Source organism: Sminthopsis crassicaudata, chromosome 2, assembly GCF_048593235.1.
Source record: "Sminthopsis crassicaudata isolate SCR6 chromosome 2, ASM4859323v1, whole genome shotgun sequence".
Classification (NCBI taxonomy): Eukaryota; Metazoa; Chordata; class Mammalia; order Dasyuromorphia; family Dasyuridae; genus Sminthopsis; species Sminthopsis crassicaudata.
In genome coordinates, this window is record NC_133618.1 from 160,375,468 (window position 1) to 160,395,703 (window position 20,236).

A 20,236-nucleotide genomic window follows, 5' to 3' on the forward strand; every position below is an offset into this window, starting at 1 on the left:
CCATAATACTTTTGATCCTTCTCTTGTCCCCAAAAACACTTAAAGAAATGTATTATCTTTAGCAAGCAGTTATTATCATCTAAGGGCTTGTTATGAGTTTTAGGGATACTGGCACTATTCTTTTTTTAAATAGTAATTTTATTTTTTCCAATTATGCATAGTTTTAAACATTCCTTTTTATAAGATTTTTAGTTCAAAATTTTGCTCCTCTTCTTTCCTTCCTTCCTCTCCAAGAAAGCAAGCAAACTGATATAGGTTATGCAGGTACAATCATTTTGAACATGTTTTTCTATCAGTCTTGTTGTGGAAGAAAAATCAGAACAAAATGGAAAAACTATGAGAAAGAACTCCCCCCCAAAAAAGTGAAAATAAAATGCTTCAACCTGTATTCAGTCTCTGATTCTTTTTCTGGATGTAGATGGCATTTTCCTTCATAGTCTCTTGTAATTGCCTGACACTATTCTTGAAGGACTATACCACACTCTTGTACTTATCCTCAAATATTTTCCCTCTCTTTCATGTTCTGTAAACTCCTTAAAAATTTAAATTGAAATCTAAATTTCAATATAGTTCCTCTTTTTTCCCCTAGCCCTTTATTGAATGTAATTTTTATTGCATTGTGATCTGAAAAAATATATTTACTATTTCTGCCTTTCTGCATTTGATTTGAGGTCTTTATATCCTAATATATGGTCAATTCTTTATAGGTTCCATGAACTGCCAAGAAGAAAGTGTACACTCCTTTCTGTCTCTATTCAATTTTTTCAAAGATCTATCATATCTAGTTTTTTCCTGGTATTTTATTTATCTCTTTAACTGCTTTCTTATTTATTTTGTGGTTTGATTTATTTAGTTCTGAGAGTGCAAGCTTGAGATCTCCCACTAATATAATTTTGCTGTCTATTTCTTCTTGCAACTCTCTTAACTTCTCCTTTAGGAATTTAGATGCTATACCCACTTGGTGCATATATGTTTAATACTGATATTGCTTTATTATCTATGGTACCCTTTAGCAAGATATAATTTCCTTCCTTATCTGTTTTAATTAGATCAATTTTTATTTTTACTTGATCTGAGATATCAGGATGGCTACCCCTATTTTTTTTACTTCACCTGAAGCATAATAGATTCTGCTTCAGCCTTTTATCTTTACTCTGTACATATTGCTTTGCTTTAAATATGTTTCTTATAAACAACATATTGTAGGATTCTGGCTTTTAATCCAGTCTGCTATCTGCTTACATTTTATGGGAGAGTTTACTCCATTCACATTTACAGTTAAAACTACTAATTTGTATTTCCTGCCATCTTATTAGCCCCAAATTATACTTTTCTTTTTCTTTTTCCCCTTTTCCTCCTTCCCAATATTTAACTTATGAGCACTACTTGCCTCAAGCAGTCCTGCCCCTTTAGAGACCCTTCCCCTTTCTTATACCTTTCCCTTACTATTTCTCTTTTCCTTCTATTTAGACTCCTTCCCTTTTTCCCTCCCACTTTTTTATAAGATGAGAGATGTTTCTTGGTGAAACCAAATATATCTAATGTTCTTTCTTTGGGCCAAATCTGATGAGAATAAGATTCACACAATATTTGTCACCTTCCCTTCTTTCCCTCAATTATAATGTTTTCTTTGCCTCTTCCTGAGATGTAATTCCCCTCATTTTACCTCCACTTTCCCCTTTTTACTGTTACAATCCCCTTTCCACCACTAATTTCTTTTTTATATTATAACAGGAAAATCCGATTATACATATAATCTCTATGTATACCTATAACAGAAATCCAGTTCTCAAGAGTTTTTTTTTTTTCTTTTTACTTTTTTGTGCTCCTCTTGAGTTCTATATTTGGAGGTCAAATTTTTTTGTTTCGCTCTGGTCTTTTCATCAAAAACACATGGAATTCACCAGTTTCACTGAATACCTGTATCTTCTTCCCTGGAATAAAATGTTCAGTTTAGCAGGGTAATTTATTCTTGGCTGTATTCCAAGATTTTTTGCCTTTTGGAATATCAGATTTCAGGACTTTTGATACTTTATTGTGGAAGCTGCTAATCCTGAGTAATCTTTATTGTGACTCCTTGGTATCTGAATTGCTTCTTTCTGGTGGCTTGCAATATTTTTAACTTGGTCTGATAATTCTGAAATTTAGTCACAATATTCCTTGGGGTTTTAATTTTGGGGTTTCTTTTAGGAGGTGTTTGGTAAATTCTTTCAATGGTCATTTTACCTTCTGATTCTATGATATCTGGGCAGTTCTCTTTTTTGATTTCCTGAAAGATAGTGTCTAGGTTCTTTTATTCATCATGTATTTCAGGGAGTCCAATAATTCTTAGATTTTCTCTCCTAAATCTATTTTCCAGGTCAGTTGTTTTCCCAATTAGGCATATAACATTTTTTCTATTCTTTCTTATTTTTGGTTTTGCTTGACTGATTCTTATTGTCTCGTTGAGCTATTTCCATTCATTTCCATTTTTCCAGTTCTAACTTTTAGTGAATTATTTTCATTTACTTTTTTTTTACTTCTCTATGTATTTGTCCAAGTGAATTTTAAATGTTTTGTTCTAAGGGATTTTTTTTTCATTTCACAAATTCTATTTTTAAGGAGTTATTTTCTTTTTCTGTTTCACAAATTCTGTTTTTAAGGAGTTATTTTCTTTTTCTGTTTCACAAATTCTGTTTTTCTGGATGTTGCTTTCTTTTTCCATTTTATCAAATCTATCTTTTAATGAATGATATGCTTTTTCCAAACCCTCTTGCAAGGTTTTCATTTCCTTTACCCATTTTTCTTCTAGCTCTCTTTTAAGATCCTTTTTTAATTTCTGTGTATTGGGGACCAGGTTACATCACCTATTGGGACTTCATCTGGAGACAATCTGCTTTTAGTCTCCTCAGGGTTTGAATTCTATTCTCTTTCATCATAAAAACTGCCTCTCATCAGAGTTCTCTTTGTTACTTTTTTTTTTTTAAAGTTAAGGTCTGCCTTTAGGGCAGGAGAGGTTTTTCAAGTGACCTGGCTACACTGGGTCAGTGCTGATTCACTCCCAGTGCTGGATGGGCCCCATGAAATTTTGGCGTTTCAGGTTCACTCTTTACCTTTTGTGTTTGTGCTGAATGTTTTTTAACTTCTCTGCTATTTTACTGGCTTGCAACCAGGGCAGAGTGGCCAACACTGCTGTAGATTCCTCCTTGTAGATTCTGTCTGCACTGGCATTTGTCCTCAGCTATTTGTGTTAGGCTGCCTCCCTCCCATTTCCAATTGAAATAGCCCTTTTCTGGTGATCTTCGAAATTATCTTCTGATGATATTTTGTTGTACTCCCAATATTTGTGGGTTCTACCAGTCCAGAGCTAATTCAGAGACTGTATTTGCTTATTAGTCTGAGGGTTGTAGAGAAGGTCAGAGAGAAATGTATGTCATCTCCTCCATCTTGGCTCCACTCCCTGGCAACTACCAATCCTGCCAGGTTTTTCTCTGAGATTTTTGAATTTATGCCCTCTCAAATTATACTTGGTATATCCAACTATACTTTCCTCTCTCAAACTTTAATATGGAGTCATCATTTCCCCCCATGATTAATTTCCACTTAGTGATGAATCTCTCCTGACCAGGATTAGACCAAGAATAGCAATTTCTCTCAGTGGTTTCTCTAACTTTTGAAGAGGTCATCATCAAAACAGATCAAGCAATGATCAGATATTAAATATTTGGAAGAGAAAGAGCTACAGCTTATACCCAAATCATTGCTATATTTTATTTCCATGATAGGTCAATAATATTTCTAATGTGGCATCTCCTCTGGGACCACTCCTATATGTGTTCACTTACACTTATAATTTAGCATCATTGGAGGTAGGCTAACTAACTACTCTTCCCCTTAGAGTTCTAGTTCCCACTAGTGTGCTTCCTATTCACTAAACTTAATTATACTTTTTAAAAAGTTATTTACTTAAAATAAAGTATAGAAAGAATAGTTGGTATAAAATATTCTCTCCATTGTTGATTCTTTTCTCAATCTATTAGTTATAAGTTAGGGACAAAACCTAAGGAATTTAAATGCAGTATCAGCACCTAGCCTTTGACAGCTTACCTAGATTATCTCATGAGGTCATTGGTTTATGGAGATAGTGGTTTTTTATGAGAATTTTAAGCAGAAAAATACCCATCCCTAATAATAATAACAACAAGAACAATCAGTGAACAAAAAAAGTCACCTGTGAAGGAAGAAAAGAAGAAAAAGAACAGAAGAACAAAAGCAAAATAAACCAGCAAACCTGACCCATGGCAAGAGAACAGACCTCTAAATCACACAGGCCCAAAAGAACCTTTTGGGAAACTGAAAATACAAACAGGGATAAAATGCAAACATAATAGAAACTGATCGGCCAAGATCTTTAGTCTGAAAAAGGGGAAATGTCACTAATTGATTAAATCTGACATTCACTAATCTACTCATACCATACTCATAGAAAATTTACATAACTGCATTTCAGCAATGGGTTCAGCTTTGAAAATAAATGATTGGCTCTTATGCAACATGCTTCTCATACTCTGTTTGGTTAAAGGATAATATCAAAGGAATCTGCTTGCTCCAAAGAAGGGCAAAAAGCTGTGCAGGCCCTCCATCTCTCTCACATACATTTATCTAATACCAATGGCCCATATTGAAGATCCAACAGAGATACACACATTTCCATAACCCAATTTCAAAACCCTCATTATCCCACCTAACAATTCTTACCATGATGACCATCTTCTCCCTCTGTCCTGATCAAACTCCTGAGTACCATCTGGAGAGGCTTTCCATAGTTGACTTCACCAATTCATTATAGCTAGCATTTAAAAAGCACTTTACATTTTACAAAGCATGTCACACATATTATTTCATCCAAGTTTCCTGAAGAGACTTGTTAAAGTCTATATCCAAAATACATAATGGATTCATATAACATACATATATAGAGTCTTTCTCTAAATTACAGAACTGCATGAGTAAAATAAAAAATTCTATTCAATTTAATAAGCCATGAATGAGTTCATACTATGTCCAACCTACTAGTCTAAGTACAAGGGGAATTCTAGTTCAATTGATTCTGTCTTCCCAGTAAAGTAGAGGGCAAGTACAATCCTGATAGGGCAAGTGGGGATTGAGAGAATTTAAAAGAAATGTGTTGATAAGAGAGATGCGAATTAAACAATTCTAAAATTCTACCTCACATCCATCAGATTGGTGTAGATGACAAAAAAGGCAAATGATAAATGTTGAAGAGCCTATGGAAAACAGATACACTGTCAATGAAGCTCTGAATTGGTTCAGAGATTCTGGAAAGCAATTTCAACCTATGCTCAAATAGTCACTAAATTGTGCATAGCTCTGACCCAGTGATATAACTACTGTCCTATGTCCTGAAAAGATCAAACAAATAGGGAAAAGACCCATATGTACAAAAAATAGTCAAGAAGGAAGGAAAGATGGGAACAAGTATTTATGAAGCAACTACTATATGTCAGGCACCATGCTAAATGTTTTACAAATAATCCTATTTGATCTTTAAAACAAACCTGGGAAGTAGATACTATTTTACAATACAAACTGAAGAAAATGAGTTAAGTTCCTTGCTCCAAGGTCACATGGTTAATAAAAGTTTGAAATCAAATTTAAACTCAGGTCTTTTTGATTCCCAGCACTGAACACGACCCACTGTATCACCTAGCTTCTCAAAATTTGAAAACAATATGAATGCCCATCAATTCTGAGTTGGCTGAATAGCAATATGGCATATTGATGGGGAGATATATCATTGCATTTTTTGAAATTATGAAAAGGACAAAGTAGTGGTATGAACTGATACAAATTGAAATGAGAACCAGAAAAAACAATTTACACAGTATAAACAACATTATAAAGAAGAATAACTTTAAAAGTCTTGAGAATTCTGATTTATGAAGTGACAAATCATGGCTTTAAAGAATCAATGATAAAACATACTTACCTATATCTTGAAAAGGGGGTAAAGGACCCAAAGTACAAATGAGACAAACAATTTAGGACACAAAAATTGCATGGATTTGTTTTTCTTGATTTTATCTGTTTGTTTAAAACCAGGTTTTTCTTTTTTTACTAGGGGGCTGGAAGGTGAGAGGGGAAGAGAGCCCCCAAAAAATTTGCAAAAGGCACAAAAGAAAGTCATTGACGCATTTTCCAAAATGAACAAAAGAGAAGATAAGGAAGTTCAAAAAGAAATAAAAATAAGCAGAACAGTTTTGAAAGTCACATGTTGAATTTATTATATACTTTATAAAAAGCAAGCAATATATAATAGAAAAGTAAGACTTTTCCTGTTTCTACTTTTTATATGAAAATATTCTCTCTCACACACGTACACACACACAAAAACATATTTGGTGTTTATTTCATTTTAAAAAAGAATAAGGAAAGTGCTAGTTTTGGATTAATAAATAATCAATAAAAAACTTTAATTAAAAAGACCTGTTGAACATAGTTTGGGAGTTGGAGTTGTCAGCTACAGAATGTTAGTGTTAAAAGAGACTATAGAAGGGCAGCTAGGAAGCTCAGTGGATACAGCACCAGTCCTGAAGTTAGGAGGATCAAGACATTTAACACTTCCTAGCTGTGTAACCCTGGGCAAGTCACTTAACCCCAATTGCTTCAGCAAAAAAACAAAAGAGAGAGAGAGAGAGAGAGAGAGAGAGAGAGAGAGAGAGAGAGAGAGAGAGAGAGAGAGAGAGAGAGAGAGAGAATATATAGACAAAGAAACTAAGACCCAAAGATAGAATTGACAGAGTTAGCTAAAGTCATGCTAGTGAAGTGGCAGTCCAGACAAAATCCAGTTTTCCCAACTCCATAATGCCATGCTAATGTAGACCTGTGTCCCTCTAGATGGGGACACAGTGGAAAAAATGTCAGGCCTGTTATCAGGAAAACATGGGTTCAAATGTGATCTTAGACTCTTAGTAGTTGTATGATCCTAGGAAAGTCACTTAATCCTGTTTGCTTCAGTTTCCTCATCTGTAAAATGAGCCAGAGAAGGAAATGAATGGCAAACCAGTCTAGTAACTTTGCCAACAAAAGCCTTCAAAGAATCAGATATAACTGAAGAACAATCTTTCCAGGGATATATCTTACATGCCAGCACTTTAGCATTCATATATGACTATGATTGAAGTCCCTTTAGGTCTAAATTTACAATGGAAAAAAAATGAGAAAATATGAGCATTTTCTTTGTTTCTTTCTCCATGAGTTTTTCTCACCTATTTCTAACTAATAAGTCTAATAGACAAAGAGCCATAAGACCAGCATTCAAGCTCCAGGTCTTGCCTTTTAACTATTTATAAAGGGCAGTCACTTCATTTCTGTAAACCTCAATTTCTTTTTTTGGAAGAATAAGGAGGCAAAGGGATAAGCCATTTGATCCTTATGATCACTCTTAGAGGTACATGTTATTTATTTGCATCTTACATTTATTTACATTTTACATTTATTTTTTACATTTTGCATTTACATTTATTTGCATTTTACAGATGAGTGGTTAAGTAACTTGCCCAAAGTCACACAAGTGTGTGAGGCCATATTAGAACAAATGTCTTCTTAACTTCAGGCTGAACATGTTATTCACTGTGTCACCTTACTACCTCTAATAATGTTTGCAGTGTCTACATCATGGGGTTGTTATAAGTCTCAATTGAGATAATGTGGATAAAGTGCTTTATAAATGGTACAATACTACATCTGTTATTCAGCTATCAACTTCATCATCATCATCATCATCATCCAAGATTGTCAAAAATTAAATGAAGTAACCAAATGTAATCTCCTTGAAGCTTTCTGTGATTCTTAGAGATGAGGACAAGAAAAAAAAATGGAAGGGTTAACATCCCTGGGGCCACTAAATGGCATAATTGATAAAGCACTGGGGTTAGAATCATGAGTTCAAATGCAGCTTTAGACACTCACTAGCTGTGTGAGCCCCTCAACAAGTCACTTAATCTCTGCCTTTCCTTATCATAATATAAAGACAATCACTGTACTTATCTTCCAGGGATCTTATAAAGAGAAAATAGGAAAATATTTTGCAAACCCTAAAGTTAATTGTCACTATTATTATTACAGTGAGAGTGATTCCCTCTTTCAGCCTTTTTATTTGACTTTTCTATACATTCATCTTAACTCAGACTTGAATTATAATTGTTGATACATATTTTCCACCCATTTTCACTTATAGAAAAGGGATAAGCATTTGTAGTATCTCTTTTGTGCCAGATACTAAATGCTAAGTTCTTTTTACCAATACTATCTCATTTGATTCTCACAACAACCCTACAAGATAGGTGCCATTATTAACCTCATTTTATAGCTGAGGATACTTATAAGTCCATTAAGGTCAGAAATTGCATTATTTCTCATCTTTGTATCATGGCTCCTGCCCATCTGATAAAAGGCATGGAGAACTGAATGAAGTCAGAAAGCAAAGAAAGCCATAACATATGAAAAGGGTTTCTCAACTCTGTGCCTTTGTCTGTAATGTCTGTAATGAACTTCTTTTATTCCTCTCTACCTGCGAAATGCATTTCAAGCAACATCTTCTGCACAAATGCTTCCCTTATTTCCCTCCTCCTAAAGGTTAGTGACCTCTCCCAATAACTACTTGTATTTAGCTTATTTACATATATTTGCATTTATTAATGTTATCTTAGTGTTGACTTTTTTATATGTATTTGCCTCCTTCATTAGAATCTAAACTCATTATCAGTAAAATTATTTCATTTTTGGCATTCACATCCCTAGTGAAATAGTATGTCTGACATACAGCAGGTACTTAATTAATGTTGGATAGATTGGTTGAAAGGGCCAAAGACAATCCTGAAGAGTAAAGGCCTTTTGTGTCTATCCAAAAGTTAGACCCCTGGTTAAAATGAGAATCTAGTTGGACTGAAAGCAAACTTAGCATGGAAAACTACTTCAGAAATCATGTTTTTAGGTGAATCCTATATTTCTATGTGAATCCTGTCTTTTTTTTTATGAAAAGGATTCCAAGAGAGATATACATGGCCCTTCTAATTTTTCTACTACTTAAGTAAAGTCTGTATGGTACCTGGTTTGAGAAAATCCAATAAACCTGATAAAATCCCAGTAGATAATTGGAGTTCACTTTTGAAACTAAGGATAAATATTGAGTTTAGAAAATCACAATTGTCCTAGTTTGATCTCCTATGACTACAAGAGGGGTAAATGACCCTTCTGAGAGGGAAGCATTCTGATTATTAGTTCTTTGAGGGAAAATCCTTCTTCAGCAGAAAACTCTATACTGATGACAGCCAGATGGAAACAGTAAAATAATGATCATCCCCAGAGTTTTTCCAAAGAGGTGCCCAAGTCCTCAAATGAGGCATTTGCAGGCCCTGTGCCGTCTCTTTGATGCAACACTTCAGCTATGTGTCCACATTAGAGCCCAACAATGACCCAGATCCTGGAAAAATTGTCCCTCAAGCCACCTCATTTCCAGCCTATTCATGCAGAATATAAATCTTGTACTGTGCTTTGGTGAGTTTCCAGCTGTTTTCAAGTGTTAACTAAACATAACTTTAATTACACTGCTGGGCTATATAAATATTATGCTCCACAAAATGGTACAAAGCAGATATTTTTAGGAGTTAACAGATGTTCACAGTGATTAGCCAAGTCACAGGTCTGGAGAAGAAAAGAAAAGGAAAGAGAAAGAAGTTGTCTTCTACAGCCATTTGTATGGAGTATTATCCCTTTCATTTCTGAAGTACAGAAGATCAAGAGAAATACAGTTGTACCTCAGCACTTGTCTGCTTTGAAACTTCTCAAATTAGGGATGAGAAACATTTCCACAAGAAAAGAATCTTCAGCACTTGCCACTTGCTCGGCACTCTTCCACTAGGTCTTGGTTGAGCAGAGAGATTGGCCACTGTTTCCCTCAACCTTGGACAGCTCCTCCCCAGGGAAGACTACAGGTGTATAGGACTGTCAGATTGGAGCCCACCATGCTGAGGTTGTGCCCTTCAATGGGTAGACAAGGTATGCCCCCCACTCCCAAAATAGTAGTCCTGAAAAGGGTGCAGATTGGCTGGTGTGCTTAGCAGGAGGAGAAGCAACAGGAACAGGAGTGGAGGCAGCTGTGTGAGCCAACAGCAGCTGGAGTCCAGAGGTAGCAGAGGACTCAGAAATCTGGCAGCCTGAGCCCTGGGTCAATGCATATGAGTATTTTTAAGAGGTTCAACAGCCTTTTAATGGTTTAATCCTTGCTCTTGGTAGATAGAATGAATAGAACACCAAGCTTGGAGTCAGGAAGACCTGAGTTTAAAGCCAGCCTCAGCAACTTCCCAGCTGTATGATCCTGGACTTGTCACTTAATCTGTTTGCCTCAGTTTTTTATCTGGAAAATGAGCTGGAAAAGAAAATAGCAAATCATTCCAGTACCTTTACCAAGAAAACTCCAAGTTGGGTCATGGGTCAGACATAACTGAAGAACAATCACCTTCAGAAAGATATCACTAGGATTGCTTAGGGTAAGCTGACAAACACCAAAAAAAAGTTAAATGAATCAGTCAGCATCTCGCAGCAGATCGGCTTTAGGGTCCAAATTCAGTCACCCGAACCTGAATTTTATTAATATCCATCTTGAGCTGTCCTACAACTACATTGAAATAATAGACTATTCCATAGAGTAAGCTATCCACTGACAGTGAGTCCTCCTTCCAACTGAGTTACTGATTTGGAGAAATGCTAGAATGACCAAGATAGGAGGTAATGTATTACAGACTACTGAATTTAGAGTCCAGGTAACTTCATTTTGAATCCTGACTCTGCTACTTAGTACTTATTTAATGCTGAACAGCTCATTTAGTTCCTCTTGATGTCTCCCTCATTTGTCTTCAGCCCCTTATCAAGATGGGAAGTTGTAGTTTCTCAAAACTGGAAGGAAGAGCTGAAGTATCATGGGAGTTTGGAGCCTCATAGAACAGAGGAAACCAAGAAACTTTTGGTCTCCAAGGAGAGGGGAGGCAGGGTACAGATTCACTCCAGTGGCAAGCCCATGTTGAATAGAGTGCTCTCTCCCCAAACTGAATATAAGGCCTGGCTCCTTGACTCAGTTAATGAGAGATTCAACTACACAGAATTTGCTATTTTCCTGAATGTCCCATAATGCTGTGTTGTAGGGACATGGTAAAGTTATCCATCCTTTGCTTTCTTGAGGTGTCTCTATGTAGTCAACAGATTCCACTCCCTTCAGGGATTTCCTGCACTATTTAAACCATATATCTTTGCCATCCATATTTTTGGAAGGGGTTTATTATCTTCAGATAAAGGTTAGGTGATTTTTCTTGCATTCTGAGCTGGTGTTTGCCATAATAGAGAGAAGTTCAAAAGAGAACTGTAACCAATTGTCTTAAACTTCATGATGAGCTTGTATTAAGGCTCCTCCAATGACTGAACAAAGAGGGTCTCTGTATAAATCAAGGGTCATACCAAATGATCTCTGAGCTACTATTAGCTCTAAATCTAAAACATCATGACCAGTGAATCAAGTATACCATATGGGAGATAGAAGTGTTGGTCATCAAAGCACAGGGTCATGAAGCTCAAGGATAAGTACCAAACTTCTAGGAATGTACATTGGGGAATTAATATTTAGACATGAAAGTACATTAGAAGTCCTGTAGTCTAACTCTCTTATAAGAAAGTGGGCTTCATGACCTATTTATTACAATCCATGACAGCCCTCTATCCCCCCGGGGCACAGCCCCGAGGTACCTGGCAGAACTTGGAACTCATGGGAATGGACCCTTTTCTACACTGACTTTGAGAGAGCTGCCCCCCCACATCTCCCTGGAGGACACCACACAAGAGGAGGAAGAATTTGGAAGAAGCAGCAACCATAGTCCTCTCTCCTCTCCCCACCCCACCCCAGGAGGGAAAGGGCATTTTCTTTTACCTTTGAAAGGCATTGTTTCCAAACAAATAAGTCTCATGTCCACTGGTGTTTTTCCTGGTGATATTTCCAAGATTCCTGTTTTGTGTGACTGACCCCAGCCAAGTCCTCACAGCCAGCATTCTCTCCTTGTCCCCCTTCAGCACCCACCTTTTTATGCCCATCTTCAGTTTCAGTTTGCATTCTCCTCTGCTTACTTCCAGACTCCACTCAACTCCTAATTGCCAAAAGATAACACCTTCAAGACCTTTCCTCTTGTTTTCTCTTCCTCTTCCATTTCCATTTTTTCTCCCCTTTCCTCACCAGTTTTGGTCTTCAGTACACTTCAGAGAATCTCAAAATCACAAGTGTCCTGCAAAGATGCCTGAACATTTTTCTTAGATTCTTGTGTATATTTTCTCTTTTTTCTTTTCAAAAAACTTAAAAAAAAAAAAGGAAAAGAGCCACACCCCTGTTTTTAGGCACTCTTGTTTGAAAACATTTTAGCCACCAATGTTCACATGTGGCATCAGCCCATGCAGGATAGGTTTATGTATTTATATATTAAATAAGCATATTTAAATTATGTATTAAATATTGTATATATGTATATATTTATACATATATGTATATTATACATATTTATATATTAAAGAAAAACTTAAAACATTTAAAAACTGTTCAAAGCTTGGGGGAAAAGCTTTCTTCATTAGTCAAGGTGTTTTGATATGGTATTAAAATAATGTTCAATAAAGAAAGTGAGCTTCAAAGAGATCTTAGGACCTTGAGGATTTGGTCAAGGTCACATGAGTAGTAAGAGCCTTTGATTCCAAATGATCTTTCCATTATACCAATAACATATGATATAAGTTAAGACTCCACAGAAAAAGAGACTTCCTCTATTCACAGGGAATCATTTAGGAATCTTCAAAACCAAGAGGAGTATAGGACTGAAAGATAGCTATCAGAATTCAAAGACTTAGACAACCTCAGAAAAGCTAAATAGTACAAAAAGTAATGATCCCATTTAAAAGATGTTTTTGGAACATTTGGACTAAAAACATGAATAACTTTAAAAGGAAAGTAGACTCGTTCAGGCTTAGGAATAAATTGGTCTATTTTGCTCAGAGCAAGCCAAGAGATAAAAGACATCCCTGAAACCAGTGAAAAGCAGGAGGCGATATCCATCTAGAAAAGCATTCCTGTGTTCAATCATTTCAGTCCTGTCTGACTCTTCATGACTCCATTTAGGGTTTTCTGGACAAAGATACTAGAGTAGTTTGCCATTTTCTTCTCCAGCTCATTTTATAGATGAGGAGATGAAGCAAATAGGATTAAGTAACTTGTCCAGGGTCACATAGCTAGGAAGTATCTGAGGCCAGATTTGAACTCAGGAAGATGATTCCAGGTCTGGTATTCTATCCATTACACTATCTATTAAGATATCTAAGAACAAATTGGAACCGACTTAATATCAGAGATAAAAGCAGAAAGTTCTAGATTCAAATGCTACTCAGACACTTAACTATCTTTGATCAGACCTTAACAAAATCTGTGATCCTGACCAAGTCACTTAATCTTTCTGATCCTGTTTCCTTATTTATAAAATGGGGAAAATAAAAGCATCTATTTTGCAGGGTTATTGTGAAGATGAAAAGAACAGTGCAACAGAAAAAGTATTAGATATGAAGTCAGAGGCCCTAGGTTCAAATCCCATCTGTCATTACCTGTGACCTTGGGCAAATCTTGTAACCTCTGAACCTCAGTTTTCTCTTCCATAAAGTGAAATGGGTATAAATACTAAGATTCCTTGCAGCTCTAAATCTATCATTTTACAATATTTATTAAAGGATTTTAAAATCTTCTAAAATCTCTTCTTGTTCAGTCATTTTTTCAGTTATGTCTTACTCTTCATGATCCCATTTGGGGTTTTCTTAGTAAAGGTACTGGATAATAAAATGATTTTTAAATATTTTAAAGTTTCTTCTTGTTCAATTGTTTGTCAGTTGTTTCTTATTCTGCATGATCCCATTTGGGGTTTTCTTAATAAAGGTACTGGATTATAAAAATGATTTAAAATCTTCTAAAGTCTCTTCTTGTTCAGTCATTTTTCCAATTGTGTCTTACTCTTCATGATTCCATTTGGGGTTTTCTTAGTAAAGGTACTGGAGTGGTTTGCTATCTCCTTCTCTGGCTGTTTTTATAGATGAAGAAACTGAGGTAAACAGAGTTAAGTGACTTACTAAAGACCACACAGCTAGTAAGTGTCTGAGGTCAGATTTGAACTTGGGAAGAAGTTTTCCTCACTCCAAGCCCTGAGCTCTATCCACTGCACCACTGTTTTAATTTTGGATGTATGAGTTTATATATATGTAGTCTCCCCTTCTTGAGGGCTGGGAGTATTTTTGCTTTTTCCTTTGTAACCCCAGCATAATGTCTGACACATAAAAAGTGCATAATAAATTTTGATTGACAAACATCTATTATTATTATTATTATCATCTTGGCATAATTGGTCAAAAGCTGACCTTAAAAGCAAGATCTAGATTCATGTATTCCCTCTGATATAACACACTTATTTTCTCAGTGCCCCTAGGAAACTCTAAAAGACTATAAGCTGCAGAAAAGGTGCCAACATAAATTAGTGAAAGGAGTTTGAGTTGTTCATACCAAAGAAATCACAGGTTCAGTCGCATCCGTTATTATTTGTATTAATATTAGTAATTGACCACATAGCTTTGTAACTGAAAGATTCCTTTCAAAAAATTCAAGAATACTACAGATTGGTATTATCTTTGCAAACTCCCTAAGGCATAACTGGGAAGGCAGTTAATTTACTTCTGCATGTTATAAATAGCAATTCGGGATGCTTGGAATTTATATGCTTGTCCACTGCTAAACTAGAGGGTTCAAAGGTAAGCTATTTGATGAGGCATGCAGTTAGATAACTACTTCATCCCTTAAGCTCAACAAGAAAATAAGTAGGAGGAGGTTGGGGATTTTGCTGAGGCAGCAGGAATAGGGATCAAAGGTCACCAGCTCTGTTCCTCCCCTCAGTGTTCCCAAGAACATCCCTGGGGCTTATTGAAACTTCAGGGCAATTTAGTGGTCCAGTCACTAGCTGCCACACTCTCATCCCATGCATTCTCTTCCCAAAGAACCATAAATCAAATAGTAATGAATGCAACTGGGGCAAAAGAGCAAAGTAAAATAATGGAGAAAATCAAGTAATAGAATCGTTCTCAGCCTCCACCCCCATAACAATGGGATGAGTCTCTCTCCCAAGATACATCAACCCTGGAATACCTATTACAGCTCTGTATCTTGACAACCAATTATGCCTCATTTCTCCGACCAGCTTCTCAAAAACTTCCTGGAGCTTAGCACAAGCCTGAGAGGTCTCTTTGCCACTATTCTATTACATGTTATTAATGAGGTTTTTTTTTAAGGCAATAGCTCCTTATTTCATAGATGAGATACCTAAGTCAGAAAAACAAAACAAAAGCTACCCAAAGTTGTAGGGAGTGTCAGGGACTAGAACCCGAGTATCCTTACTCCTGGTACACAGCTTTTATGCCATCCCAAATACTGCCAGGGAATTTAAACATAAACATGAAGGGGTTACTATTTTCTAGGAAAAAATGATTTTGATTTTCATATTACAAAATGAGTCACCTCCTTTAAACAGCAGTTACCCTACTGAACAGGAGCATTTATTTGCACAGTGCTTTACTACTTGAAGGAGAAGGTAAGGGGGAAAAAATTTAAAACTTTAGTATTCAGAATGAACTAAAAATCATTGTGAAATATACATGTGGAACATGTTCTGATTCTTATTTTGTTTATCCTTTGTTTTCAAAAAGAACTAATAACATCATGGCATGACATCTTAACTCTTGTGTGAATTGGATTAAAGTGAGGTAGAGTTGCTGTACCCCCCATTCCACTCATAATGGAAAACTGGATGACCATAAGGCAGCTCTCGGATTAACAGGAAATGTTATGGTGGCTGAGGAGGGGGTCTCTTTCTAATGCTAGCTCAAAAGCCCCCACCAATATGGTTCTGATTATAAGGTGACATCAATTAGTAGTCAGCCACCCTCAATTAGCTTTTACAAATAGGCATTTACTACAGCAGTATAGTTGATACAAAACATCTCCCCAGATTCAGGGACACAAACTCCTTTAGAATGTATAAATCCCAGAGAAATGTGACCTCCAATTTAGAGAATAAATTGACAAAAGGGCAACTCCATGGAGTTCAGAAGCTGCGAATTTCTAAAATTATTTTGTTGGAATCCTCATAATGTTCTAGTAATAACAAATAATAATAGCAATAATAATAGCTAGTGTTAATGTATTACTTTAAGGTTACAAAGCATTCTACATATATTATCTCATTTGGTGTGATTTTCTGCTAAGCTCCTTGCAGAGAGGTGAAATTAGCCTTCTCCATTCCCCCAAGTGATTTCTTCTCAAGGGTTTGGCTGAACACTTCCAAACACTTGAATCCCTTTTTCTCAAAGTGCTTTCTTATTTTCTACAGGTCATGACTAAGTCTCCTCACAGAGGGCCAATAGATTTCCTGTATGGCATCATTTCATTTCACTCAATAGCTTTCAAGTATTTCTAAAATATCAAGGATTTTTGAGCCTAATATAATGCCTTTGAATGATTGATTGATTGTTCTCACCTGACAAAAGCATCAGGGCACAGCATCTCATTCCTCACTTTAAGGTGACTGCAGGTAACTGATTGATAAACTCAATCTTCTCCCACTCATAGGCAAGATAAAGAATCTCTAAAATGATCCCAAGTCAATGGGAAAATATCATTAGTTTACAAAAACCTTTGCTTAGAAATACTTTTGTTCTGATAAACGATATACATGGATTGTTTGGGGCGCTTAGAGCAATAATGGTGGAGTTATTCCTAGGACACAAATGCAGAAATTCAGGGAAGCAGGGGATAGAAAGGGAGAAGAACACAGCTCTACTAAACTGGCTTTTAAAAAATGAAACAACAAAAACAAAAGACTTGAAGCTCTTATGTATACAATAATTTCAAAATCATAGGATCTTTGCTAACTGGATGGGACTTTGGAAGTCATTGTCCTTACCCCTTCCTTTTCAGGGGTAAGAAAACTAAGAGGCAGAAAGAGCAAAACCTGATCATATCTCTCCCTTGCCCAAGAAGCTCTAAAAGCTTCCTGCTGCCTCTAGAATAACATTTTAACTACTGAGCTTGGCACTGGAAACATAGTAAGGGTGAAAAGGATGTAGCCTGAAGCCTGGATTTTTTTCACATGGTCTTAAAGACCATAGCTGATCTCAGTTACTCTGTCTTTGGAAAGAAATCCTCCAATTACAAAGAGCAATTCATTCATTCATCCAAAGATTTTTAAAAATTATAACTTATCTAGAATGACAGGGAAAGGTAATGCAGAATGTTGGGGGGATGTGGGAAAACAGGGACACTGATACATTGTTGGTGGAATTGTGAATACATCCAGCCATTCTTGAGAGCAATTTGGAACTATGTTCAAAAAGTTATCAAACTGTGCATACCCTTTGATCCAGCAGTGTTAGTACCGGGCTTATATCCCAAAGAGATCTTAAAAAAGGGAAAGGGACCTGTATGTGCAAGAATGTTTGTGTCAGCCCTCTTTGTGGTGGCCATAAACTGGAAACTGAATGAATGCCCATCAATGGGAGAATGGCTGAATAAATTATGGCATATGAATATTATGGAATATTATTGTTCTGTAAGAAATGACCAACAGGAGGATTTCAGAAAGGCCTGGAGAGACTTACATGAACTGATGCTGAGTGAAATGAACAGGAACAGAAGATCATTATATACTTCAACAACAATACTATATGATGATCAATTCGGACGGACGTGATCATCTTCAATAATGAGATGAACCAAATAGAGCAGTAATGAACTGAACCAGCTACACCCAGCGAAAGAACTCTAGGAGATGACTATGAACCACTACATAGAATTCCCAGTCCCTCTATTTTTGTCTGCCTGCATTTTGGATTTTCTTTACAGGCTAATTGTACACTATTTCAAATCCAATTCTTTTTGTACAGCAAAATAACTGGTCACGTAGACATATATTGTGTTTAATTTATACTCTAACATGTATTGGTCAACCTGCCATGTGGGGGGGAGGAAGGGGAAAAATTGGAACAAGGGGTTTGGCAATTGTCAATGTTGTAAAATTACCCATGCATATATCTGGTAAATAAAAATTATTTAAATAAAATAAATAAATAATTATAACTTTAAAACATGAAGAAATGAAGCTTAAAATGCCCCCAAAAGCTTCCTGACACTCTTCCAACCCTTCCAACCTTCACCACCACCAGACAGACACAGTAAATAAAGGTAGCAATGATTAGTAAGGACCAAAAAGCTAAAGTTGCCTTTCAATAGGTATGGAAAGCATGGAAATATTCTGGAACTTTGTAGAATTGATGCTATGTTTGTGTTTCTTCCAGAGTCAATTAATAATTATACAACAATAAAATAATCATATTCATAACACACACTATACAAAGAGCAATTTTATTTCCCTATAATAGGAATAAGTGAAAAGAGAAGGCTACTTTATACTCTGGGATATATAAGAGAACAGAGTGGTTTTTTGAAGAATCATTTCAAGAAGAAAAAAATAATTAGTCTTAGAAGAGGCAGGAGGTATTCTAAACTAATAATGGGGGATTAGAAGGTAGAAGAACATGACACGAAAAAAATAAATAAATAAAAGAGGAAACCACTAAGCGACCACAGATGATATGATAGATTTAAGGATCTTTCGATGAGAGGTGGAACTAGAATTCCCCTGCTGGGGCGACATAGCTTCCCATCCTCCACAGAATGATGAAGTTCCACCATAAGACATTGATCTTGAGAATAGCTGGCAGCTCCCTTCTAAGATGGGGCCAAATGTCAACTTGTCAAGAACCCAAAGAATCCAAGTCACAACCTTCCTCTTTAGCCCAATCCTTATACTCATAATAAGAGATTTCAATATTCATGCTGATACCCTCTTAAATATATTGGCCTCTAAATTCATTAATCTCAACTCCCATGACTTCCGACTTCAGTACACCTCAACCATTCACAGCAATAGCTTAGATCTTGCTATGGCTGTTAATTGTGCTACCTCCATAATAGGGAATTCTAAAATTTCCTTCTGTACTCATCACCTCCTACCCTTCCATGTCTTCTTATAAATCTATTCAATTTCATCATGGCCACCACTCCTTACTTATCTGAGAATATATTATAACCCCCAATAGAATATAAGTTCCATGAAGCCAGGAACATGATTTGGGGAAGGAGGGTTGAAAAAATGACCTTTAAAATCCCTTTCTAACTCTCCCAAACTCTCATTTCAATGATCCTATAATTGTAAAATATTTGTTGAGTTTGTTCAACTCTACTCATAACTGAGCAGGGGAGAAAGTCCTTGAGGGAAAGAATAAAAGTTTAAATGTAAAGGATGCCTATGAATTGATTCAGTGGGAATTAACCTTGTCAATTTTCTGACAGAATGTGAAACTTTTCAAGCTTCTGTATGATTTACTTACAGTTTTATCTCATTGGCTATTTTCCAGAATTGAGATAAAACTGGAACATGTGAATCCTCTTAACATCCACATAAAATACTGGGAAAGCAGAAAAAGTACCCGGAAAAGAGATACCACTGAAAAGAAGACAGAGACGAGAGACGAGAGAGAGGGGGATAGGGAGGGAAAGAGATGAAAGAGGGAGGGAAAGAGATGAAAGAGGGAGGGAAAGAGATGAAAGAGGGAGGGAGGGAAGGAGGAAGGGAGAGAAAGAGAGAGAGAGAGAGAGAGAGAGAGAGAGAGAGAGAGAGAGTTGTCATTAGAAAGATATTTGACAAGTCTTTTTCTCTGTACCAGGCAGACAAATATAATCCTTTTGCTGCTAAGAAACGTGAAGCCTATGGAGGGATGGGAAAGGGGTTAAGTCAAGGCATCTTTTAAAGCCAAAGGAAGAAAATCAAAAAGTGTATTTCCTTTCAGATAAGCTATAAAAGCTCTGGTTCCCTCCCTGTTGGCCTCCATAACAACTCCCTAAAGTGCTTGCTATACGTGGGAAAATCCAGACTGCTGCCAAAAGCAAGTCAAGGTTGTTCATTTTACCAACTAACCTTGCCTTCTCCCAGTCATAGCAGTGCCCCCAACTTCCACAAAACCACAGACAGGAAATACAGCTGAGCGGCATTCTTCTTTGTCTGTACTT